We start from the raw sequence: 26991 nt of genomic DNA on the forward strand, positions 1-26991 counted from the left end.
AAGCCTTTTACAGTTTTTACTTGGCATGCTTTGGTTCTCAGCTTCTCCATCTGTGCAGGTTATGGCATCATCACAACACAGCTTGAGCACACATCAACTTGTTGGTCCCTCCAGCCCAAGCCTTTATACAACATCTGATGCAAAACTAAATAGTTCCTTCTCACACAACATTAAGACTGGAAAGCACAACAGTGTTGGGAAGAAGGGGAAAAAGGGAATCTTCAAAAAGATCAGTGGCCAGGTCCTGAGGTGAGGGAAAAGGCATATGGCCACTAATGGCAAAAGGCACCCAGTGTAGCGAGATATAAATGGGTCTACTTATACTATCCAGAACCTGAAGAAAAACAAATTAAGAAGTTACAACCTCCCTGTTATCAACTGCCTGTCAAGAGAAAACAACAGGCAGTATGTGCTGCAGTGGAGATATAAGACAGTACCCTGTTCAGAGGGTGCCATTGCCAGGAGGGTCTCTGCTGGTCCATTCCCAGCAACTGGGGGGCAGAGTCTAATGGGATCATTAGGTGCACCAAAAGAAATGCTACTCACTTCACTGTGCCTATTCTCCCAGAGGTGAGAGGCAGCCTCTTCTCCTCCCATTCACCTCCATCTACCCTGCTCTTCTAGTTTTTGCTGGTTTATATATATTCACTGCAGAAATTACAAACTGGAAAGCTCCCATTAAACAATGTCAAGAACTCTCCATTCACAGCAAATGCTTCACTGCACACATTCTCTCTTATTTCCAAATGTTTTCTGTATGTTTCAGCTTCCCTTCATTAAATATATTCATAATTATTTGCAGCACATCTGAAGAATTAACACAACAGGTTTGTGCTTCCAAATACAGTCTCCTGGCTGCAATAATCAGCATGACAGCACTAGAAAGAAGTTTGTGTCAGCCAGGCATTAGAGCTCAGGAAGAGGAAACTAGAACGTACATCATCACGATTTGAGTCCGTGACTCCCACACCAGGCAGCAATTTGTCCCTTTACAAAATCCTGGGTATTTCTTAAAGCATCACCTCTCAGTTAACCATCAAATTAGTCAGCAACTGTGCCAATAAATTTCATGATAAAAATGAGCAAAGTTCCTGTCGTGGCTTTGCAAGGCTGCTTTCATCGCACACTTCAACATCCTTTGGACCAAGCAAAGGCTTCACCAAGGAAAGTTACACCAAATGCAAATCAAAAACTCCTAAACTCTTCCAGGCTCTTCCATGCACCCTACAGAGCTATCTAAGGAAGGGCATCTTTGGCACTTACATTGTGCTGTGCTGGTTCTGCAGTGCTCAGCTCAAGCTACTAAGACCCAGCATGCAATTAAGAGACCAGAATGGCTCCTGAAGTACAGACAGTGCCAGGGCTTCCAGCAATTACTTCTGTGATCCTTAAGACAGAGGTCGTTCAGTGGCAGAACTGCTCCTTTAGGTAATTACATTCCCAGGGCTACATGGTGCCTGTCAAACTCTCCCCCCTCTACAACACAGGCCAGGTTTTTTTGATCGTTATGAAACAAATATATCATCCTGAAGGATGGAAATATAACAAGCCGTGGCTCATCTGAACCTGTATGATACCGAGCCACCACTAAAAAGAGACAGGAAATGTTGCTTCCTGACTGCATACGGGACATGGGTGACTTCCCTATCATGCACACACAGGCTTTTATCAACTAGAATGCACAATTAAACTAACATTTGTCCAACGACAGGTAAAAATTACTATCTGGGTGGTGTCACAGCTGCTGGCAGAGCAGTAAAGGCTCCAGAGCATCCTGAGTGATCAGTCCCATGTGTGACATTCTCCACTAAGCTTTGTTCTGGCATCATTCCCACTATTCGAGGAAGGAAATGCAGTATTCTCCTACTTTTTCTAAGAGGCTGGATGTAAAGCTTGGAAAGCAGAAATGCCTTAACTACGTGGCAGGGGGATGGTAGTTCATAATTAATTTTCCACATCAACTGTTGGCCGCCCTCCTTTTCATCTCTGTGAGGCTGCAAACTGCCAGTGGATACCTATCCAAAGAGCAGACATGCCACAGAGCAAAAAGCATGATTATTATTAGCTAATACCTTATAGTGTGTGCTAGCCAAAACTAAGAGATAAGCAAGCCTGGGAACAGTGCAAGCAGCACCAGTGCAAAGGCAGCCCTGCTCAGCCAAAAGTTGCTTATCATCTAAGAGATGCAAAAATGAAGTGAGAAGATAAAAAGCAGGATGGGGAGAGCGAGATAGATAGGAGAAGGCTGCAAGCAGATATGGAAATGTGTTCTCAGAAGTAGGTTTTGAGCCAGGTAATATCAGAACATCTGTAGCCCGAAGAAACATATGCCCTTTTCCACCCCAGCTGGACCCTGACAAAGACATAGCCCATGGGCTGCCAAGCAGCAACTTTTCAGAGGACAAGGGGCTCAAAACTGCTTCATCTTCTAAGAGAAAGAAGAGATACTCCATTCACAGTTAGCATTTTCCACTCCTCAGTCTCCAAATTTCTCAAACACCAGAGTGAAAAGTAATTACAAGGAGGTCATTGGTCCTCACACAAGAATGGTCTGCATTAGAATAGTGAAGCATTAGCACAGGTTGCCCAAAGAAGTTGTGGATACCCTGATGTGTTTAAGGCTAGGATGGATGGGGCTTTGAGCAACCTGGTCTAGTGGAAGGCGTTCCTGAACCATGGCAGGGTGGTTGGAAATAGATGATCTTTAAAATCCCTTCAAACCCAAACCATTCTATGATCCTGTAAGAAAAAAAAATAAACCATGCCTCTAAGCAACACTACAGTTCCTCACTATATCAGAGTCCAGAAGGCAGAGCTACAGGCTGACAGCCCAGCAACAAGCCCATCTATATGATTTTAGGCAGACCTATTCACTTCTCAGTATTTCAAGAGTACAGGTAAACGACTATTATATTACTGCTCTCCGATTAATATCTTAAGAATCTCATGTTAGCTTTGGAGTTTCTTATTTTCTTTCAGAAATTCAACTCAGTTCTGCTGTTGATACCAGGTTCTTAATTCATTTTACACTAATATAGTTGTTATCAAAAATTGTGCTTTGATATGTGTCAGGTTGATGGATTCAGTAAGAGTCCTGTCAGGAGAAGCTGAGTGAACAGGGTTGCAGAAGAGATCTCATCAAGGGAATTGATATGTTAACAGCCAGTGTGCTGATCTTGCAACAAAACATACAAACTTAATAGCCATTTTTTCTTCATCCTGGCAAAATAGTTCAGAGAAACACTAGAAAACATTTGCATAAGTGGTCCTCATACAAACAAGCTCTGATGAAAAACACGTGCAAAAAGCAATCCTGCATGTCGTCCTCTTCTCCTATTCAGTGTGCACAATTAATCAAGAATAATAAAGACTTTCTTCAAAATATAGCTTTGACTTTAACTTTGGGAACTCAAGCAGACATCCCGTGATGCTCCACCTGAACTTTTCCTTCAATAATGTAGGATAATTTTACTGACACATTTTCAGACACATCCAGTAGACTTGCACCTCTCATCAAGACACTGGAATGCTGCATTAAGGTCTTATTTTGACATGCAAACCCACAAGCACATGAAATCGGTGTTTGTTACTGATTCAGTAAATGAAATCACGTAAGGGAGACAGATTTCAGCCCATATAATATAGGGAAGAAGAAAATGACACTGCTCACTGCTCTGCTATGCATCAAGTAGGGCTTGAACATGCAAGTTCTCTGCTTCACCAGTATCAGACCATCAGAGCGACAACACTACCTCTGCACTGCCCTGTAACACAGAGAGATTTTGTTAACTTGAACTGATTCACACTTGGGAGTAGTGAAAAATGTGATGTTGAAATTCAGCTTTTAAAAGAGAGAAATAATATTGCAGCCTAAATGAAGCAAAGGTAAAAGTTCCAAAGTAATTCATCTAAGAAAGGTGAATTACACTGAGGATTTATGTCCATGTAATGAAGACAATTAATTGCTACGAGATCCATAAAACACATTAAATGAACCAAGGGTTTTCCAATTCCACTTGCAAAATAAAATTTATTAACTATGTTTAATGGCTACCTAAATTTTTTTCTCTTACATATTTACCAAATGTGCTTTTTCAGCAGAATTTTACTAACCATATTCTATTAATCTACTAATGACCAATTTAAGGTAAAAAAAAAAAGTAATCATTCTGCATGTTATCTACAGACCCATTTAAAATACTTCATTACACAATAAGATTACCACTACCACAATTGCATAAATGCTGCTAAAAGGGAATCTGATTGTCTCACATGAGCAAACAACATTCTGCTGCAAAGATGAATGAGTTCAGTTAACATTATTTGGACATATGTTGCCATTTCCAGCAGAGATACAGAACAAATCTGGGTCCTGATGTCATCTAGTGTTATGGTAACCACTTAGTGAAAACCCCCTCTGCTTGGAAGAGCAGGACACACAGAAGAAACTGGTTTAGATCAGAGCAGTGACCTCAAAAGGATCCACATCCAAATTTCATGCTTTGCTGAATATACTCAGCTGCTCAGCCAGAGTTATCTTTGTGTCTCCAGCTGTGGGTATCAGATGCACCTTTTGCACTAGTGATTGCATGGAATTCAGAGACAGATGTTTACTGCTTAGAAGTGACCTAGAAGTGACCCTCTTCCTTACTTACCATCTATAAAATGAGGATAAGTAGTACTTCTGTCTTACAGGGGCATCACGGGAGCAGATACAGTTGATGGTAGTCAATTATACTGTTAAGTTTGCATGAGCCCCCAAAATGAAGCAAAAGGATTTAAAGGGGTCTCAGCTACTTGAATGAACAGCAGCCTTTCCAGCTGTTTAAATTCCAGCACAATCTTCTACAATTTCTTTTCAAAGATCAAGTTTCCATGAATGTGAGCTTAAATAGAGCCAAGCTTTTACACCTGACAGTGACAAAATAAAATGCAAAAAATTATAATCAAAGTCCAACCAAGAATTTAATACCTAGCTAATAGTTTTGCATAAATCAGTCATATGAAAATGCTCTTTCTCCTCTGAAACTGTGAGGCTCTGCGAAGTCCTGCACAACCTCTGCACTGGAGTACTACTCATGCTGCAGCCTGAGACATGAACTTTAGACTGAGAGCTGGACTGACTCAAGTGGGAAGGACATGGGGAGCCCATCTAAAACCATCCTGCCCAAGGCAGGGTCAGCACCATGGTCACACCAGCAACCAACTGCTCTGGTGCAGATCCTTGAATGCCCTGAAGCACCTTGCATAGCCAGCAAAACCCACATGCTCATTGCAAGGAAGATTTACATGCTTTCACTTAGCAATCTTGCAGAAAAACAGGGAATAAAGAAATACCTGTAATTCCTACATCATAATAGTGCAAAATATTTCTCTGCAAGAGCCAAAAAAGCCCTCTTGATTACGAAAAACCTCTCCTACAGCCTTCCCCCTTAGGTATCATAATCACAAGAGCAGCAGCTTGGAAATAAACAAAAGAGAAGATGATAACAAAAGCAGGAGCAACATTTAATAACCTCTTCTACAAACCAGGTGCCACCAGAGCAGACAGACAAACGGAGCAAGCAGTGCAGCAATTTTAATGATGGGAACCTCTCCTCCCTGACAACAGTATTTTCATGAAATGCTGGTACAAATTAACAGCATATGCTCCGCTTGGAACAGACCTTTCTTGACCCTCAACATTTAAAAGTTAAGCATCTCATTTAAGCTATTCCAGCCAACTTGTTTTTCTGCAACCATGGGAGACAGGCAGTCTCCAGACCAGCAGAGCTCTGCTGAAGCGTGGGAGCCTGAGCATACAGTTTCCAGAGGTAACTCTACTGGTGCAAGCAGATCAAAAGCAGAATGATTGAATGCAGGCTCCCCTGGATTCCTTACAGCTTCTTAGAGACTTCTAAGAAAGCCCTGACTCTCCGCCCCCCCCCCAACACCAAATGCAGGTGTTAATGTTCCTCCTGTACTTCTCTCAACAAGATTATACTGCTGGTTCAGCCATATAACAGAAGCTAATATCCATGTGTTAAATGAAAAAGGATAGCATCATTTGATAGCATTCTACTGAGATCTGGGAACCAATGCTTTAAATTTTGGGGTTTTTTACCAGTAAACATTGCCTTCACAGAAATAACTTGGCCTAGATAAAAGAAGCTGTAGAATCAGAGGCTGTATTACCCTAAATGCTTCCACAGCACAAGCTCTGCTCACAATACATTCTTTAAGTCTTGGCCCTCAACTTCTTATTAAAAGATAGTTGCATATTGCCTTGCTACATTACAGCATAACCAAGGCAATGTTTTTGTGGATGTGAGAACCTCCACTCATTCATAAATTTTAAGTGCTACACAACAAAGGGGGCACATACAATTATGTAAGAAATTGGTGTTATTTCCATCCTTGGCAAACAACAAAAATCTATGAAGCACAAAGGAAAGCAGAGGGCTGTATTACAAATGGGCTACTTCAGCATCATTTTTTTTTTTCCATCTCTGACCCTCTGAACCACACGCATTCATGAAACACAAGTGTGACTTACAAATTGCGGTTGCCTATCACCTAGTATACATCACCATCAGCATATCACAATCATCAGCAAGCATTTAGTTCAATGAAGCACTTGATATCATCATGCACCCCCTCAAGCTCAAGACTTTAAAAACACTTCAATCTTGATGAATGCGCTCCAAATTCAGGGAAAGCAAAAGTTATTTGCAGAGGTGGTATAAGCATGGCACCTATGCAACAATAAACACGAAGGCTGCTAATTTTCTATCTTCCCCATACGTATGTATTCAGAAAAGAGTAAACAGAGAAGAGCGGGGGGAAATAACATACCTTACCAAACCTGAATGTTGGACACAACTCCTTTCAGAGCAACATTGGTGTGAAGGTAAGCTCCTCAGGTGACCACCAACCACAATTCCTTTCTGAGCTCCCCAGAGGATCCAGCTCCCCCTTGTCTGTGTCCCTGAGGAAGATGCAATGTCCTCAAGTATTTCAGAGCCTCAGCTGTGAATGATGCTGTTCAGAAAAAGGAAAGAGAAGGTGTGGCATTAAATTCTAGGGTCAGCTGTTTGGCAGATTCAGAGCAGAACACAAGACAACATCAGATAGGAATGAAATGTCAAGGCAGGACAAAGAGTCTGTGACAATCCATCATGTGTGGCACCTTCAGAGGGCAATCTTTGAATTCAAGAACTGTAGTGCAAAGCTGTTCTTGCTTTACAGTACTTTAATAGTGTCCCTAGCACCAAGAAATGAATGCCAGCCTGGCTGCTTTTTATTCCAGTCTGATATCACAATAAAAAGGCAAGCTCCATAGGGAATATTTTAATTCATTATGGTATTCCTGCAGAATTAACAGGACTTCTGCATTAGAAGCAAAGACATCACCTCAGACTTTATGCTTTGCACTGTTAAAATGTCTCTCACTCAAGGAATTTAAATCTCCTAAACAGTCAATCCCATTAGGACCATACAGTTTATGGGGAGTGCTGATGTCAGCCCAACGCACAGGAAAGGGGTCCCAAAGTTCAGCCTCGAAAGCAGCTGTCAGAGACAGGTAAGTGGCCTGGGGTTTTCTGGGAGGGTGGGGACTCATCATCACCACAATTTCCAGCTCCCTATCACTTCTAGATATGCTTGGTGTCTCCAAGAGGTCAGACCCTGGCACTGAACACAGAGCTGGGGGCCTCACTGCGGACACCCAGGTGAGAAGACAGCAATGGAAACAACCACCTGGCAGTGGTGCTACCAGTGATCAAAAACCTTAGAGAAGCACCAAGAATTATACATATTTATCACTATCATTGCACTAATCATCCCTAATCCCTGACATACGGGAAAACACTTGAAAGACCATCCTTCCCCCACCCAGACCACACAGCCAAACCAGGCAGAGCAGCTCAAAGCAGGCGAGGACGAAGCAAAAAGAATGACCCAACCTCCCTAGGTTGGATACATACGTGCTTTGCAGTTTGTGTCCTTAAAACAGGCTCAGGGATGCTTTTCTAACATTTATTCCTTAGAGGTCTCCTACACAAGAAGAAAAGTTCCACTGCATCTTCACAAAAACATCCTGAACCCATAAACAGGCTAGAGCTACCTGGAAAACCTATTTAGCTTTCAGGCTTGCAAGAAGGAAGATTTCAGTGATCGGTATATAAAACTACCCACACTGAAAGTTAGCATCATAATGCTGTTGTTAGAAATATATGTTATTCTTACCAGCAGTCCACATAACAAGCATGGTCACACAGATCAGAAGAAGCAAACACAGTTCTGTTACTTAGCACTGATTACTTCACTGGATCTTGTAGAAGTGGTTTATGCTACATATCACACCTAACGGCTCTACAGCTTGTGAGATACCCGCAACAGGAGCCAGAAGGGCAGAGACCAGCCCTACATTTCTTGGTACACATTTTCAGACCTTCTGCCTCTCTTGAATGCAGATATAAAGGTCACAAATGGGCCTTCACAGTTCCTGTCCTTTTCCAGGGTAACCATGAAAAATCAGACTGCCAACTGAAACGGCTGCTGAATGACTTAGGGGTATAGAAATGGCTGATGCTGCACTAGTTCAATCTGCAGGTAGCAGCAAGACCAAGTTCTATAGCTTTTAAGGGATTTCTATCTCAGGAGACCACAGTTACAATTACTTCTTCATTTTTGCTCATAAACTGTAATGCAAGAAGAGTCATGAAGAAAATCAGTGCTACATTTTTGTGCATTAACTCCGCATCATCTGAGTTGAGAAACAGAAGTAACAATAATAGGACTAGATCATCACTGCAAACTGAGTGCAGGAGCCTAGTCTCAGGTTGGAAAACATGTGGTTTTGAAAGCTCCTATTTAGTACAGCTTGCCAATGCTCATCAGAAGCAAATCTCTTTGGGAAGGAGCTGGCACGTTGCCTTAATAGGCTGTTATGCATGCGCATAGACTTTCTGTACCGTCTGAATTCCTGCACTGTTGGGTGGATCATCAATTACAGGAAGCACATACAGGCAGAAGCACACACCTCCAGCTCTTGGTGAGGACAAAAAAAGAAAGCAAGATTCCCTCATTCCCAGCCACTTCCATTATGGGAATGAGAGCACAGCAGCAGCAAGCTGGAAAACAAGCCAAGAAGTTGCCTGATGCAGACTGCTATGAACATGTGGGAGGATGGGATGTAACAGGATGTGTAGATATGGAGCTTTGGTCGTGACACAATGCAATGGCTGCAGCACTCCCACCTCTCTGATGCAAGAGAGATGGTGCAACGTAACAAAAGAAATCTGTTGCCAGGATTCCCATGAAGAACAAGGTGCAGATGCTCCAGCCTGAGTGCAACATGTTTGCTTCAAGCTCTGACGATGTGCATCACAAATACAGAGAAGCAACATAGTAAGGTACAAGGCTACTAAAAAATAATGCATGAACACCCTCATGAGCTATGATTTGTGTTGGCTCAGAACCCTTCAGGGGAAAAAAATGATAAGAAAAGAAAAAAGACTGCATCCCAGTCCTGTTGTCCAAAACTGCATGATTGTGCAGAACAAACCCTTTACATTCAGTAAGCTACTACTGACTTGGACTCAGTGTCCTAGCAGGCAGATGGTTTCCTTTTCACAGTTGAGGAACCTGGAGAGCCCATCACACAGCTCCTCAGACCTTCTCGACTTTGGGTAGCCCTAATGAGCAGGTACCCTGAGGGCTGGAGAAGCCTGGGCTGATGGTGGTCTGCTACAGCCTCAGAGCCCCAGGACCATCCTATGGTGGCAGAGTGAGGTATCCTTAATGAAATCCCCTTCATTTCAGTCTGCAGCTGCCGCAGAAGCTGACACAAAACCAAGTCTGAACTTACAGAAATTCCCCATATATTAGACATCCCACTATTTCAGCTGGTTTTGATTCAAAAATCTTATGCTCCCCCCATTCTGCTTTGATCTGATGTGTGGAGGTAGCTGCTGGCAAACTATGGATTACTTTCATTATCCCACCACTTCAGATTTTTACATTCAGTTTCTGGAGCATTGGGTTGAATATTCAGTTGCATTCCTAAATTAACATAGTTAAGTGGTATCAGATCAGTCTTCAAGTCACAAAAGCAGGCATATAGATGTTCTCATTAATCAGAAAAGGCAGACAAGACATTTTTCCAGTAAAAAGAGAGTATTTCCCTTGGAGGAGTCTTAGTCCTTTACTGACAGAAAGCATGAATTATACAAAATAACTATATACTTTGGATGTAACAAATCAGATCAAATATTAAACTTGAAGACATCACTTCTATCTTGAGATGTTCCCAGACCACAAATCAATGAAGGCTGGGAGTCTCTCTCACAGGAAGCCTTGCTATACCTTTGTCCTGTTTCCATACTTTCCTTTAGGCACCAGCTATTGATCTCTGTCAGGGTGAGACAGGAGGTGGTCGGGCCCTTACCTGACCACCATGGTCATCTTTATATTTGGCTCTCATACAGCCTAAGGTGCAGCTTGGGCCCTGTGGCTAGATATGACAATACTGGTGAGCATTTGGAACTTTATACAGGGCAAAAAGAGGTATCCAGAAGCTGAACAACATTATCTGCAAACAAATATTACACTATGGTAGATACTCAAGTTAGTGTTAGTTTGTCTCATCAAACATTCATTATAACTCACCTAACTGCAATTGAAGAAATTAGTTGGGCATAGAAAAGATTAAATATTTAAAGAGTCTGGTGACATAAAAATAATTGAAAACTTACGTCTTTGCTTAAATATCATTTTGTTTTACTGCTTTGCGGCCATTAAGAAATCAAAATTCCATGTGTGTATATCCACAAAGACATGTACAGCATGCTCAGGCACACGTAACATGTCCATATATAGCCTCGTAACTTTCCTTTTTCCCTATAACTAAACTTGACTCAACATGCTTGACTAAGACAGAGGAGCTCTACTGGTAGAGCCTGAAGAAAGGCTGTAAAACAGGCAAGGCAAAACATATTTTTATTGCTAAGTATTTAACGAGGTCAACCTCCTCTGTAAGTGCAGGAAAAAAGATCCCAAAGCAGACTCCACACACAGCAGGGGATTATGCCAATTCATTAGTAGGTATATCTTCTAATTACAGCCTTAGACAGTAGTCCCCATACAGCTGAGCAGGAAGCACAGACTGCTGCTTTTGCCATATCCTCAGGATTAAGCTCACTGTTTTCTACTGAGCTTCAGGACATTGAGCTTAAAGCAATCCCACCGCACCAGCTTCAGCCAAAAGCATCAGAGGATGCTCCTGACTCCTCCCAGCTCAAGACCCAAGAGAAGCTGGGTTCTGCTTTTTGTAGGATTTGTTCTTCTGCTCCTGCCACATCAAGGAAGCTGTAGGATCAACAACTCATCCTGCCAACTCCATCTCTGGTAAAGATCTCTCATTAATTCAGTGTAAAGGTGACACTGGTGATGAAGGGAATAAAATGAGACTTTGAATCCCTCTTTCCAGAAAGCTAATAGTAAAAAATAGGTAGCAATGCAACACTGGCACCTTTCCAACTATAACACTTAGAGCATTGCCCACAGCCCTGTCCCAGACATACTTTATCATTCACGATGGCTCAGTACAAAACATAAATAAAACAGAAGTCGCCAGTACTACCGGCACTCAGCTGTTCCAGGGTTTTTTTCTCCCTTCCCTGCCAACAAAACAAATAGTGAAATAGCAGAACTGCAATTCGAGTGATAACATCTATGATGAGCAAATGTGGTGGAGGCTGGTGGTGTGATTGAGCTCCTTGGAAAATTAACTCAAAGAATGCGAGAGTAATAAAATGAGGAATACATTAACTGAGATGAATATAATGGAATGCTGTGATGTTGCTGAAGATCTGTGCTGGTTTTTGTCATCTAAGTGCAAACTAAAGGTATTCAGGAAAAAGGAAATAAAAGCAGTAGTTAACCATGCTTGTTGTATGTACTAACCCATCGTAATAGTATTAATGTTGCATTATAAGGTTCAAAAGTATGATGGATATCTTGCTAGGTTAGAAAAGGCTAAGACACTGCACAAGTCTTGCTGCTGTTGCATATGAGTAAATAAGTTCTGGAAATGAAATCCAAGAAATGCAGAGGAAATGCTTCTAATTTCAAATAAAACCTGCCTGCTGAAGAAAGGAGCTCATATTAGCAAAGGCTGCTTCTCAAATTCAAAAGCATTAAGTTGCAGGCTACTGTCTAACTGTCTAGGTGCTAACACTGCATTATACAACTGCGGGGTTTTATTATTATTACTACTCCTCCTCCAGTCTGGTTACCCTATAAAATAAGATCTCTTGGGCTCCTTAGATTGAGACATTTACATCTGCCCTTGTACTGAAGCTCTTCTAGGAGATTATTGTTTCTTCTGTCAGCTCAATTGAAAGCAATGATAAAGTTATAGCCAAGCATATATCCTTGTCAAATAATGCTTTCAAAGGGTTGGAAGCACATTCATGGAAAAACAGACAATGCTTAAATGAGTTCCTGGATTTAGGAGAGAACCAGTACCAAACAGCTTGCATTTAACTGGTGAGGTCTTCAAAATAATTGAGTAATGAAAAAAAAAACAATTCTTCCAAGAGCTGACAGGTTTGCATCAGAGGCAGCAGCATGATACAACCTTTGATGATATGACAACTAACTTGATCTCCTCTTATTCTAACTTAAAATGGGAATCTAACTAGAAAACAATTGTGTGACTCAGTATCATGGTTAAACTGCAAGCCTTACTTTCACATTGAGTCTGGTGTAACTGGCTATACCAGGTCTATTCATAGCAAATTTGAAGCATACTTTTCCAGCCCAAAGTGCATTGTATCAGCATTAACTTGTTCCCAGCTTGCTAAAAGGCTTCATTTCCAAATTCAGGATGGCAGAATGCTTAATTCATTGGTATAGCTAAGTGAGCTTTTCTTTTCCCTTATCCCTTTTCCTATCCCCTTTTTCACTGAGCCAGGGACAGACTTTCTGCACACGTTGGAAGATACCCCATTTCCAGGCTCCCCACTCCTCCTGGGGTTCACACAGCCACACGCATCTGCCAGGGTGTTACCACGGTGAGGGCTCTGCTCTGCAATCACAGCATCACAGAGGTGGGATGCACTGTGAAAACCCCAGCTGACCCAAGGGAAACAAGATTTATTGATATATGCAACAATGCAGAATAAATTATGTTAAATGGGGGAAAAATATTCTTTGATCCATTCCAAGATAAACTCCTGCAAAGTTCATGCACTGAGACTATTCTGGGACATGTTTTCTATATTCTGTAGTTCAGCTACATTCCAGAATGAAGAACACTGTTTACTACTAGAAGTTTCAAATACCTTCGAACTTCTTTACACCACAGCTGATAGCACGTAAGTGGATTCTGTTACAGGATCATGACATGAAAGCGTATATAAACATAGTATACTACTCTTTCTTTGTACCAAAGGTATTAACTTGACCACTGTTATAACTTTAATCTCATTTGAACTCAGTGCATTTGCATTTTCCCACCCAAAACTGACTTATTCTGCATCTCCTTCAGATGTGCTTTCACCCTCTTTCTGACCCTTTATTTTATTTTGGTTCAGGGACTCTCTCTTTTGAATACTCTAAGATGAAAATTCCCAGTCATTCTGGAACTGGCTGCATTCTACTCTCACTGGAATAGATGAGATTTATTACTGGCCTGCATTAAGACCAGTCATAAGAAACAACTGCCTTTGTTGTCCTAATCTGTCACTCTTCAGAGATACTCTGCTTTGCGTTATTGCCATTTCCAACCCATTTTCTGTCGGAAAATGAATAAATAAATGCATATCTCCATCTACTGTTAAATGTCATTGCTAAGCAAAGCTTTTGTCCTTTGCTAAGGTTACTTATATCTCTAAAGTTATTTATTTAACTCTGTAACATTATTGTTTATCTCTGTAGAACATATTGGGATAAGCTGGTATACCAAATGTTAGAGAAAATACAAGTATATTGGATTCTGTGGCACCTGGAGGACACACAGCTGTCAGTCAGTTGTCAAGCCAGAATCTGAGCAGGGTTTTCCATTATAAATTCAGATTATTATGCTCAATATTTTGATTTTAAAAGCCACCCACAGCCTCAAACTCTGGTGCATTTCCTGAGAGTCTGAAAGGTGATTGTCTTTCAATGCTTTAAGACGAGGAAAAACAATACATTTGTTGTATACAGTGTGCTTTCACTCTGGAAGACCCACCCATTGGTGTAGTTTCAGACTCTTACAACCCAAGGGGAAGGTAAGAATCAACAGAGTCTATGAATGACAGACAGAGGCAGCCTCATTTGGTGGACAGATCCAGTATGCTGGCCTGAAAAATATATTAGATTCACTGACACTTGAAAAGCACCAACCCAACTTCTGAAATACAGCTTTCAGTGTGTGCATTGTGTATCTGAAGAAAAATAAACTGAACTTGAGATGGAAATGAGCATAAAAGCCTGGTAAACCTCTAGAGCCTTTAAGTGCTTTAACTGTCAGTAGTACATAAAGGACAGTGCTGGGAGGATACAGAAGAGAGCACACAGAGATCTGGCAGAGCATCAGGGAGGAGACAAGGGTGAATGGATGCCTGCACCAGTCTGTAAGAGCTGGGTGAGTGCAGCAGAGAACCAAGAAGCAGCCAGAGCAGAGCTGGGGCCTCAGGAGGATGGCAGGGCTTTCTAGGAGAAGTTTAAGGAATCTGGAGAAAGTTGATGGAAGTTAAAAAGGACCATAAGCAAAGAGAAGCACGTGCAAGCACCAGAAGCCAGCCTTTTGGTACATAGCCAGCAATACGTTTGCAATTACAAATCAAGACTCCCTTAATGTCTTTTCCCCTTTCCAAGCACACACACTGCTCCAGTCTGTGCTTCCTAGACCAGGCCATCTAGTCTTAGGTGCTGAACTACAGAAAACCTTCAATAACAACTGCAAAGCAATAAGCAATCCAGTACTGATGCAGAAGGCATCCCTACCTTGGATCACCTGAGAAACACCTTGAGTTCATCCATGTAAACTATTCCTGCTTTCTGCTCTCAGAGAGAGGTCAGAGGGACTTTCCCAGCAAGTCACCAAACTACCTGAAATAATCCATATTATATCCACCCATAAAATAAGGCAGTGTCACACTGCTTCCGTTGGTAAAAGCTGGCTTCCTTGGTGTGCTATACATCCTCACAACCACAGCAGAATTACAGCACCCGGCAGAGCCAGCCTGAACAGCAAGTGTCTGAACTGCCTTCAATCTCATTAGGTGCTCAGTAGTCTCGGAGCACTCTTTCGATTTGTGCTGAAAACCAAAGCAGCTAAAAGTAGACTATCAAATGTAAGGGGGCTCAGAATAACCTTATTATGAAATACGCTGAATTCTCTTCAGACACAGCTCAAGACTGCTGAGTCTGTTTGAAGTCCATAATTAATAGACCACAGCCAGAAATATGTCACAAAGCCCAGGTAGAGCTTGGCGTGAGATGAAAAGACTCATTTAGCCACCATCAGCAAAGAAACCAATACAACGCACCTGAACCCCATCTAAACCTGGACATGGCCAAAGTATAATAATGAAATACAGATGAAAACTATTCATAACAGAGCATCATTTGAGACAGAAATGGGCCCTAGCACTGATAAAAACATTCATCTTCTACAGACACACACTGACATGCAGAGTTAGCAGTGCTTATGAGAACTGTCTGTGCCATCAGGTGGCTGGACCCCCTCTCTTCCACCCATGGTTCATCAGCCAGCCAGTAATTACATTCAATTAAAATCTCTTTGGAAATACAATTCCATATAAATCATGCATGGAAGGTCAGAGTGCTTTGTCTCTTTCTAAGGTCCTTCTAAAAACCCAAATCATAATATCATCAAAACCATACTGCAGCTCTGCATGTATACGATTCAATTAGCACAAATTCATCTCAAAGGCATTATTTTTTCAGTCCACTCACCCTTAAACAACTGGATACTGCAAAAAAGCCTACAGCCATCTATCTGCATAGCACTGCAAACATTCTGAACACCACTAAAATAAACTTCATTGACCTGAATTTGTCTCTGGTGTAAGTTCACCGACTTCAGTGGGTTTTGCCAGTGATAAATTTGCCCACTGGCTTCTGAGACATGAAGTAACTATGAAATCACAGTATGGAGAAATGTCAGTGAATCAGATTTGGGCAAGCCTGAGCATCAAGAAACTCGTTACAAACCCGCAAACCTTTTGCAGTTTGTAAAATACTGCTCTTAGAAACATTTCTAAGAGCTACAAATAGACTGCTCAGCACATGATAAATTATAATCTGTGAAGGCTGCAAGACTAACAGTGTCTACAGCTCTGGGGTTTCAGAGGGGGCTTTCTGATTAGAGATGAATTTTCAGTCTTCAAGGTTTCCTATGTGCGTGTGAGCGACTATACACGTTAGAGTTACTTCAGGCCTCTTCCACTTCTAATGACAAGTAGTAAAGTCTACTTTAAAAGTCACAAGCTGACACCACTCCAAGAAACTGAAATGCTCTTGTGGAATTCCCAATTAAGAAAGGCCTAAGTTCATACAGCCTGATGTCCCTGAAGCTTCTAAGTTTCAGAAGCCATACAGTTTCAGACGCCCCTTAATCATGTCACAACCAAATTCAGAACTCCTGATGCAACCTCCTGAACTCCTGAGCCAACCTCAAGTTACAGCCACATGTTCTGCTCTTCTGGAACAGCTACTGAAAGGGATGAATTTCAGCTGCTGTGACCTGCATTTAGATCAGAAAAGGCTACATATTCTTGCTAACTCATCAGTTCTTACAAGAAAAGCATCACTACTCTGATTACTCACTAAGCTTGAAGGATGACACAGGAAGACGGCATATAGGCATCACAAAAACATATGAAGTAGATAAGAAAACATCTGATCAAATTCCCATCTGGTCTAAGTCTGCATGGAGGTTGAGCTAATGACTACAGAGCAATTTTTATCTTTTCAGATCTCTGCTCAATCCAACAAAAAGATGTTACAACCACTATTCAGTGACACCCATTTTATAGTGGCCATTATAATTACACATGGGCAATTATCCCAGTGCCAGAGAGTGATGAGAAGCGTGCTTTCCCATTTCTATTTCATTGTAGAAAGACAACGAAAAGTAGTTAAAGTATATATTAATGGTTCTTAAAATTATATACTTGATTACATCTACTGCAGAATATTTTCTTTCATATTTTTGTAATGAACCTGACCATGAAAAACAAATTTATGCCTACAGTTCATATCATTATAAACTCAACTCATTTGATGTGGAAAACCTACAGTTTAATTGCTTGATTTGGAATTGGCTGGTAAAATGCATACTGAAACATTACTCTTTTAATTATGTTAATTTATAACTGAAAAGCTAAATTTACAAAGGCAATAACATTAATTATTTACTCGCCCATTAAAGCTGAATATTTATTACCAAGATAATTGGCTTCATAAATCTGCCAAAAAGTTAAAAACGAGTTTATGAACTGATTTATACAGAAATGATACTGCTGTATCTCTCAGCAGGTTGTGCTTGTTTAATGGATTGCTGTGATATGCAAGTACATTTCTTTCATTTATGGTCTGTTACATATAGTATTTTTAAAACATTTTGTGGTTTTTTTCCTTGAGAAAGATGTGAGCTGTGACTCAGAGAAAGCTCCTTTACTGTTCCGTACCCAAAAACCTTTATGCAGTGTGATGGATTTTCACTGGTCTGTACATTGTGTCTTACCTGGTCATTTAAAAGTTCACTGAATGTAGGACTACAATGGGTTAAATCAACCAAAAAGGCAAACACAGTAGCTCAAAATAATCCAGCTCACAGTTAGAACACCAGGGCTGTTAAGAAACAACACCCTGTAGTGAGGATTCCCTATCCTTTTAGCTTCATTTCCATATGCAAGATAACTAACATATTCAATATGTATTTATGCATGCATCCTCAAAATAATACAATTAAGTTACTAATGCTTACAGAACAATTTGAGTGTTACCTTAATGTATGATGAAAGGCTAATTTTGATTGCTGTCTAGACAAAAATTCTAATTCCATTTGGCGGTGTCTTTCAACTCCAGCACAAAGTAGATACCTTCTCTGCCTGCTCGTGTTCCTTAAATATGTGACTTTCCCAGAGGGTGACTGGATTACTAAAGAGCTGGAGCAGCATGGCCATCAGCACGAGACAGAACGGACTGTTGTGATCTTCAGTTTTGCTCATACTCCTGTGAAAGTCCCCTTTGACTGAGGTCTGCTAATAACTGGTCTGCAGAGGGCACAAGATAAACTGAATGAGAAAGCCAACCCTGAGACAGTGCTCACAGAGACAGTAACTAGGATGTTCAATATTTATTTATGCTGGTGGCCTCAAAACAGGGTTGGTTAGACCTAGATTACAATCTAAATTTTCAACCGTAGTGTAATTGTACTGCAGAGGAAGGACAGAAGCGTCCAACACAGGCAGAAGGTCAGTGGATTCTACATCTCATCTTATGTGAGAAGGAATGGGTCAACTTTGCTTTTCTTTATCTTTCCCTGCAACTCCTCTGCTGTCTGCATTTTGTTATTATAACACTGATAAGGAAGGGAGGAAGGAAACCAACCCAAACATTCTAATTGAAAACCTGGGGTTTCTTTGTCCATGTGTTAGTTCCCATCACAATAAAAGAGACCTGAGCCGGGACTGTAAGTCTCCATCCAAAACTGGACTTTTCTAAAATTATGCAGGACATTGATCCTTATGCCAACAGAGCAAACACACCAGTATCTCTCAGTGCAGATTTTATCTAAATACAAAAGAAACACAGGTCAGAATAACACAGTGCTGTATGGGTACAAGACACTGATATAACAATATGCAGAAGGATTTGTTCACACTCAAATCCAACCTGTGCTGTTGAAGACACTTTTTTTTGAGTTTCATTCAATTCCCCCAAAATGACAAGGAGGGGTATTGCAGGTGAGTATGTTAAATCAGGCTGGAACTGGAGCTATTCCATGAACACATCCAGAACTGCATGGGGGTTCTGTGCCAAGGTTGCTGCAGACATTCCTGCGCCTACAAGTTAGACACAAGCATGTGAAGACTACCTGACCCTCAGTCTCCACATGCAGAATTCCATGAGGCCACTCGCACAGTTTACCCCCTTGTAAAAGCATATACTTTGCTTCCTTTCTAGTGAGCCCTGACCAAAAGGCAGCTGTCATCACTGCAAGACTCCACATTATCTTCTAGATTTCAATCAGAATTGCAGTGTTTGTCCTACTGTCTGTTGTGCTCAGGGCTACAATAGGCTTATAGACATTAAAAAGTCATGGAATCAACCATCTCTCTTCCACTGTGTTAGTGCACATATATGTATGTATGCATGTTGTGAGTTTGGTGCAACACACTCCTCTGTAGGCTTTTACCAACAGCCAGATCAGACTGGAAAGTGAGCTATGCAGTGACACCTAGATACAAAGATGACACTCCAAGCTTTGCCTCAGAAATGTTTGACTTGTTTAAGTTATATCTGCAGCTTGTTCCTCCCCCAAAAGCACAGCCCAACAAGGTAACAAGGAATCATTAAGCAGGTCAGAAGAGATTTTCCTATCTCTAAGAATTTATTACTTAAAAAGTAGACCAAAAGTCAAAATTTAAGATTAATTATTCAGAGAGCTATTATGAGTTAAATTTAATAAAAAACTTATTTATTTGTGCAATATTTTATTGAAATTTATATTCTTTTAAAAAACTATAACATAAGATATATTACTTAGGAAAAAAAAACACACAAAAAAACACACAAAAAAACAAAACACCAGAACCAAAACATTTCCAACTAAAACCCACGCCTTCTGTTTAAAAAGCTATAGAAGAAACTCATTTCAACAAACTCCAGAAGTCTTGTGTTGTTCCATTTTGGTTTCAGCCCACTGCTCGCTGGTCTCTCCCTTGCTATTATTAAGGTATTAATGGTTTGGCACCAGTCGGTGCCAACACATCAGACTGCAAAATCCACATCAGGTCTGACATGAAGCAGCAACCTCACAGATAAAGACCTGGTATGAGGCAGTGCTGGTAAACAAGGGTAATACTGCATGACAGACTACTAGCAGAAGAGAGACTGGCAACCAGGAGATAATTGTCAAGCACATGGTATTTTTAGCAACAATCAACCAAAATTCCTTCAACATCAATTCCAAGCCACTTAATCCCCTCAATGACACACTATGGCATTTGTTTATGATTAGGGTTTCACTTTGTTTTCTGTAGAAGGTTCCCCTCAGACTCTCGCCTTCAGTGTGCTTTGTAAATAGTTCTATGAAAACACTGAGTATTAGGTTAGAGTTATCACAGTGTTAAATTATTCCAGCTGGGTCATTAATAATTCTCCTAATTTTACTATCATCCCCTATCATTACAACAACGCAGCACCCTATGGATAAATTTATTACAGAGCATAAATCCAGTGCTCATATAAGATGTCGGAATGCCTATTCTGTAATCTTTTTTTGCAAAAGCATGAGGAGTGTTTTAAAATAACTGTCTTAAAGACGACTTTTTAAAGGCTTACCTCTCAGTTCCCATCCTCTGCTCACCTATTACATTTCTGCATGGTGTTAGTTGGGTTTTTGGTATGTGATACTACACTGCAGTACAGGCTATTGCCCAAGGCAAAAATCTGTCATAGTTAAGTACACAGGGGAAAGAGAAGGTAGAGAGAAAGCAAAGAAGAAGAGTATACTGCTGTACACAGCAACTGAAATTAAGAGAAAGCATTTATAAAAATAGACATCTAAATACATCTTAATGCACATTCCCCTCCCCCTTCAGATAATTTATGCTACTGCATATATTTTTCTGTAACACAAGCATATGTTTGATTGGGTCTCAATTCAGAAAAGCAATTTATTCAGGGAAGAGCTTTTAGCACCTGCTTAAAACCTGTCAGAGAAAAAGTTGAGCAGATGCTTCAATGCTTTCCTAAATCAGGACTGTAACTGGATTTACAACTGGATAAATTCCTCCAAATCACCTTTTTTGTATAGAGGTTTTGAAATTTTGGTTCTGTTATCAAGGCAACACTCTACCTCTCTGCACACCTTTAAGTCTGGTAGCAAGAGCCCCTAGCTCTGTTTTAAGCAGCTGTTCTAAAGTAGTCCCGAATGTGGCAGTACCATTCCCTCCAACTTCTCCAGGTTACCTCCCTTCTCCAGTAAAGCTGCTGCATTCTCTGAGCACAGTAGTACAGACTAAGACTAGTAGTGCTAGTGTTGGTTTTGTGGCTTCTTCCCCTTAGGGTTGCTTACATCTTTTGTGAATATTGTTTCATAGCAGCTTCTGTTGGCTGCCCATCAGTCTGGGCATCTACAGTGACATCCCCTGAGCTCTCCTGAAGCAATGGTCCCCATACAGCAATTCTTTATATTGCATATATTCAACTTTTTTTCTTTTCTAAGATTTGGACTCATCAACACTTGGGGAATATACTTTCTTGTCCATCATGCAAGCAAATGATGAAAATTAAGGCAGATCCTTCTCACATCCCATGGCCAAAATGTCCAATGACATTTGAGTTAAATACTCATAAACTGCTCTTAAAATGTTCTTAACATCAGCTGTGTAGCCATTAGGAGTCATTGGCTAGTTCCTTCCTTGCTACCTGTGACTGTGCACTGATGCTAAAAGCTTCTACTGGCCCAGTAATGAAAAAGTTTGAAAGCTACGAGTCTGAGCTCAGCTTTCTCTCAGACATAAGAACACGGTGCTTAAGAAAGACAAAAGTGCTTCTGCTTTTCTCTTATTTTGAATTAGTCATCTAATCAGACAAGAAATTAATTAATTTAGGCTTAAAAAAGCATGTTAGATATTATTTGCTGCTCACAGGTATATGCAAGCTCAATCATTTGCTCTTTATCTTTTTGTGTATTTACAAACCTGCTTCCCTTGTACCGTCCTCTGCAATGACAGGTACTGTATTTGCCTTCCTTCAGGCTTCTGACAATTGCCCTATTCTCCATAAACTTCTGAGAGTCACTGTGAATAATTCAGTGGGTACATTTCACAAGTCTGTGATGACCCAAATATATCACACTTATCTAAATACTCATCTTGTTCTTGCCTTTACTCATAACCCCTTGTTACAAGGAATGCTGTTACAGATCTGACACAATTATTAACCTTTCTGCGAGGAGCAGTGCAAAATAATAGCATTTGGTATTTCTGTCTTCTCTTTCTTACTGACAGACTTTTGCCTTCCTCTTATATCCAGTGATTTTGTAAGTCATTTCATAACTCTTCAGAGCTGTAACTGACTTTGCTGTTCTGTCCTTGCCTCTCTGTAACCATACTACTTCCTTGTGACTTTTAGTAAGACTGATACTCAGTTCAGATGTACTGACTTCAGAAGGCACTTGGGTACAAGCACTGGAGGGAGATAAGCTCTGGAAACCACAATATGCCTCCCATACACAGTTCCAGCACAGAAAATGTACCCTACTACACCAACATCTGTCCCTACAAGTGATGCACAGCTGGACTGAACAGCAGTGGGAAGGGTTGAATAAAAAGCCTCTCAATTTTTCTCCATATGCAGTGTTTAGAAGGGACACAGCAAATATCCACATTTCAAGGCAGTTACTCACTGTGTGAATAATCAGACAACAGCCCCCATGCCCTCTACACACAGCCAGAAACTTACCCCCACACATTGCTGAAGACTAAACTCTTAAGCTATAGCAGCTCTAGCTAACTTTAGAATCTCAAAAACCAGTATGAGGTTGGCAGGAGCTTGACAGCTTCCTTAGGCTTAGTTAAATGCATTTTCTTAGATCATCACTGAAATTTCCTTCACAAAAGATTTTCAAATTCAACAAAAATAATCTATAAATAGCTGCTTTCTCCTCTTGGACTGTTGTCACTTAACAGAGCCAAGAACTAGCGATGTATTTCATGGTCAGCTAAACTGACTGAAATGCACTAAGTTGCATTGATTAAGTAAAGCTTTGGCTTTAAAACTTGAATGGAATTATGGGGAAACATATAGATACGATTTAATAAAAGAAATTTGAGAAGTAGGCTGCGTGTATACATGAAAAAAGTATATAAATGTATTAGTGCAATATGACTGGGTAAAAGGTTTGAATGTGCCCTAGGTTTTTATTGTCCAAGCTAGGTATTACAGAAACAGTTCCTAAACTAGCAGGACTGTATCTTCCACATCACCGTTGCATTTCAGGGGCCAGTCTACCCCTCCTCTGCACTTGAGGTAGCCATATACATTGTGCAAAACATGGTACCCACCAGGCATTAGGATCTTGAATTCATCCTTATGAAAGATGCAAAGAGATGAAACAGCCCACAGAGAGGCTGTGCTGTCCTGGTGAGGGCATATACATGACATATCCTATACTTCTGGCCATCAATACATCTATGTCCTAAGCTCTATTGCTACAACTCGCTGATCAGCACAAGTTATTTTCCTCACCTAGAGCAATACCCTTGTTAAAACATCCCACAACCAATTCCAATCAAAATGCCACCTGCCCTCCACCTACCCTCCATCTACCCTGTCTTCACCGTTTCTCTCTTGAATATTCTGGTGGCATCAATTTTTCTTCAATACCTTTTGGATTCAGTACACCTTGGTCACAACCCCTCTTAATCTCTTCTATTCTGATGAATATAAACATTTTCTTAACCTCTCCTCCAAGTTTATAACCCCTGAGGCCCTTTATCATCCTTGTTAAGATTGTATCCATAATTAGGGTTCTAAAAAGATCAAAAGGAATGAACAAGAAAGTGCCTATTTAATACAAACTGTTACATGAATAACCAACATTCCCCCCCCCCAGCGCCCCAGGCTCAACCTTCCGCATCCCAACCTGAGTTCCCATGTCAGAGGACAAGTCAACTGCTTATTTCTGCACACCAAGCAGTCACGCCAGCCTTTGAAGCTGCAGGATGCACCAATCCTCCCAGTGCATCCTGCAATATTCATCTTTCTGGTATTTGTGCTAACTCATTACAGCTACACACACAGACACCTGCATTTATATTCTCTGCAGGCAACTGAAAATTCACACCTGCCCATGTTATATATCAAACTACATAGGCACACACACAAATTCATATGTATATATATACTCACAGATGGCAGGCTGTCCCCTGCATGTATACACAGGTACTCATATGCACAGCTGTAGGGACACGTTTGATACCGCTTTTACCAAGGAAAGAGAACACTGACCATAACCACTTTCAATACAAGAATTACAGATGCTGATAACACCCAGCCAGCCTTCACTGCTTGCGGTGCCTGACATTCGCTAGTGGTACAGATCCTTGAACACTCCACTGATAAGCAGTGTAGAAGTCTCCAAGGGATGAACATAAAGCCACAAAACCACCCAAGGCATGGATGATAAACACCTTGCAGGGGATATCGCTGTGTCCTTTCGGATTACGCTGTATGATATTTAGAATCTGAAATCTGCCATAGCACATCAGACAAGTGCTCTGTTTACACCAGAAACCTGAAGCAGACAGTAGCAAAAGCAGATGCTTCAGGGAATGGTTTGAGAAACCATTGCAAACAGTTATAGAATAACTAAACCACCTGGCCTATTGTCTTCTCATCTTGATTCACCAGAGTAGGCAGATAACCTGAAAAGGAAGAATTTCTCTACCTTTCTAAGCATCTCCCTTTCAGTCCTTACCATTGTATGTTGAATGGTCACACTGCTGTGAACTGAGGGTCAACCTTTCGGACTTCAGCTCTTGAGCTTTTGTCCTTGGTGGCACCTTGTTGCAGTTTGTCTCCCAACCTCAGGAACTCCACACCCACTACATATGAAATCAGAAGCTCACGACCAATGTGCTGCTCTTGTAAGAGGTAGGTCCCTTGCAAAATCTGCTCACACATTAGTGGATCATTTCCAATCTGTTTTGCATAAGCAAATTTAAGGTATTTCATTATGGAAATGTATGCCAAAACATCTTCCCACAGAGCTTCAAACTGTCATGGTATGACGCAGTTACATAGGGTCGAGATTGTGGTATGTTATACACAAGCCTGTAATCCATTTGTAATAGGGTACCAATCTGTGCAAGCATAAAAGGTGAAAATGTACTTATTTGTCTTTTTAGTGTGCTTTGCAACTGCATATCTGCTACTTAGCCGGTATAGCCAGTAGTAACAACCTGCAGAAGGAAATGGTACTCAAACCGCAGCCCACACCAAATTTACAACTCTATTTTTCTTTCCCATTATTATCTATCAGAAGATGGTTACTATGAAACATTATCTGCATATTTTATCATGCCTGCATTTATGCTAGAGGAGCAAATCAGCATCTAAAAATAACTTTGTACTCTTCCAAGAAATCTCTCTGCCTTTACAAGATCTTAAGTTGGTAGTTCTTTATTAGCATCTTATTTATCTAGGCAATTCCCATGCTGCTGAGCTTCGTCATTACTAAGAGCAGGCAACGTGGGCTGTGGTTTAATACTACTGATCTTTGCAAACAAAATGCAGCTCCAGCTTCAAAAAATGAGGACGCTCAGCTACTTGACTGGGTTAGTGCTGTAGGACACAATGAACGTTTACAACATTGCTGTTTAGTACCAAAATATCAACCCATGAGCATGAAACAGGCCCAACCTGCAGCTTCTTTCCTCACAGGCAGCACCTGGTACATGGAGAAGATACACAAGAAACCACATTTCCTCAAGCTTCTGACACCCAACACCAGCTTATTCTTTCCTCAAGAAGTTCACTGTCACCAAGCCACTCATCAGGCTGTTTTCTATAGCTCCAAGTGCTCTCACCAAGCAGCCTGGCAACGAAGACAAAGCAGACACAGCAATCAGAGGATCTGGGGGGGCATGCAGGTCCCAACTTCCAAAGCAGTGAGCCCGAAGACCCATCTTGTGCTCCAGTCCTCACAGAGCTCCTGCTCAGTGCCATGGAGGCAGAGCCCAGCAGCCCTGGCAGAGCAACCAAAAAGCTGTGATTTCCAAGCTGTCTCTGGTATGACACAGACTCCCAGTGCTTCTGATATATGATGGAGCTCTCCATCAACTGTGTGACTGGGGCCTAGAGCTGAGGGCAGGGGAAGCATAGCTCAACCAGGCATCTCCAAGCACAGGTTCAGCTACACTTTCGAACCTTAACAAAATGTTTCCATTTCATGTGCTTTGTGATTCTTTTCTTCGATTTTTAAACAGATTTTTCACTCCTCTCAAATAAGGAACAACTTTCTCTTTTCCAGATACATGTTATTATGCAAGCATACGAGTTCTGCTTGTGATTCTACTGTACTCCCGTAGATGCAAACTAAAGGAGCTCATACCCACTCTAATTCTTGCCTTTACAGTATAACTGTTTAGAGAAAGCCTACATATAGGTGTAACTGGCCAGTCACATAACCATAATCATAACACATATGGTCAGTATTTAAAGTCCAGTTGATAGAAGCAAATTACAAAGTACAGGCTTGTGAATGCAAAGCCATCAAAGTAAGAGCTTCTTTTAGACTTGGCTGCTGGTTAAAAAAAAGAAAAAATAAATCTTATTTCCTCTTACTGGTGAAGGTGCTGCCTTGACAGCCCTGAAGAGTTATCTATTTATTCAAAGTAATGCTGGCAGCAACGGTACACATTTCTTCCAATGTGCCCAACCTTGTATCTATTTTCAGTACCATCAGTAAGCTAAAGGTTAAAGTTATTTATTTAAACCCACACCCACATGCCATTTAAACTGACCCAAATTATCATCCAAGTTGTAACCTCTCTGTATTAAAGTCCCCTCAGGGGCTGCTTCTTCATTTCAGGCTCAGAAAATTCCTCCCTCGCTGGATAAAAATGGAGTAAGGAGAATCTCCAAATAGAAATGGAGAAAGAAAGTAGGTAGGAGGAGTTGATCTTCAAAGAATACCTCTTGGTTTTGTGGGTACTGCAGAAAGCCTCACTTTTACTAGATAAATATCTAGAAAGG

The 26991-nt window shown here is 40.9% G+C and overlaps 1 protein-coding gene across 11 annotated transcripts in view; it reads right to left on the reverse strand.

The window, feature by feature from the left end:
• Positions 1 to 26991, reverse strand: part of SGCD (sarcoglycan delta) — a 525277-nt gene that overhangs the window by 197838 nt on the left and 300448 nt on the right. For all 11 annotated transcript variants that reach the window (XM_061343981.1, XM_061343980.1, XM_061343988.1 and 8 more), the window contains one exon: positions 6835 to 7020. The gene's annotated coding sequence lies outside the window, so the exon portion shown is untranslated. The remainder of the gene's footprint in view (positions 1 to 6834; positions 7021 to 26991) is intronic.

The sequence above is a fragment of the Neopsephotus bourkii genome, unplaced genomic scaffold, assembly GCF_033783945.1.
Source record: "Neopsephotus bourkii isolate Nb327-2 ecotype Australia unplaced genomic scaffold, CSIRO-AGI_Nbou_v1 NB_1846, whole genome shotgun sequence".
Taxonomy (NCBI): Eukaryota; Metazoa; Chordata; class Aves; order Psittaciformes; family Psittacidae; genus Neopsephotus; species Neopsephotus bourkii.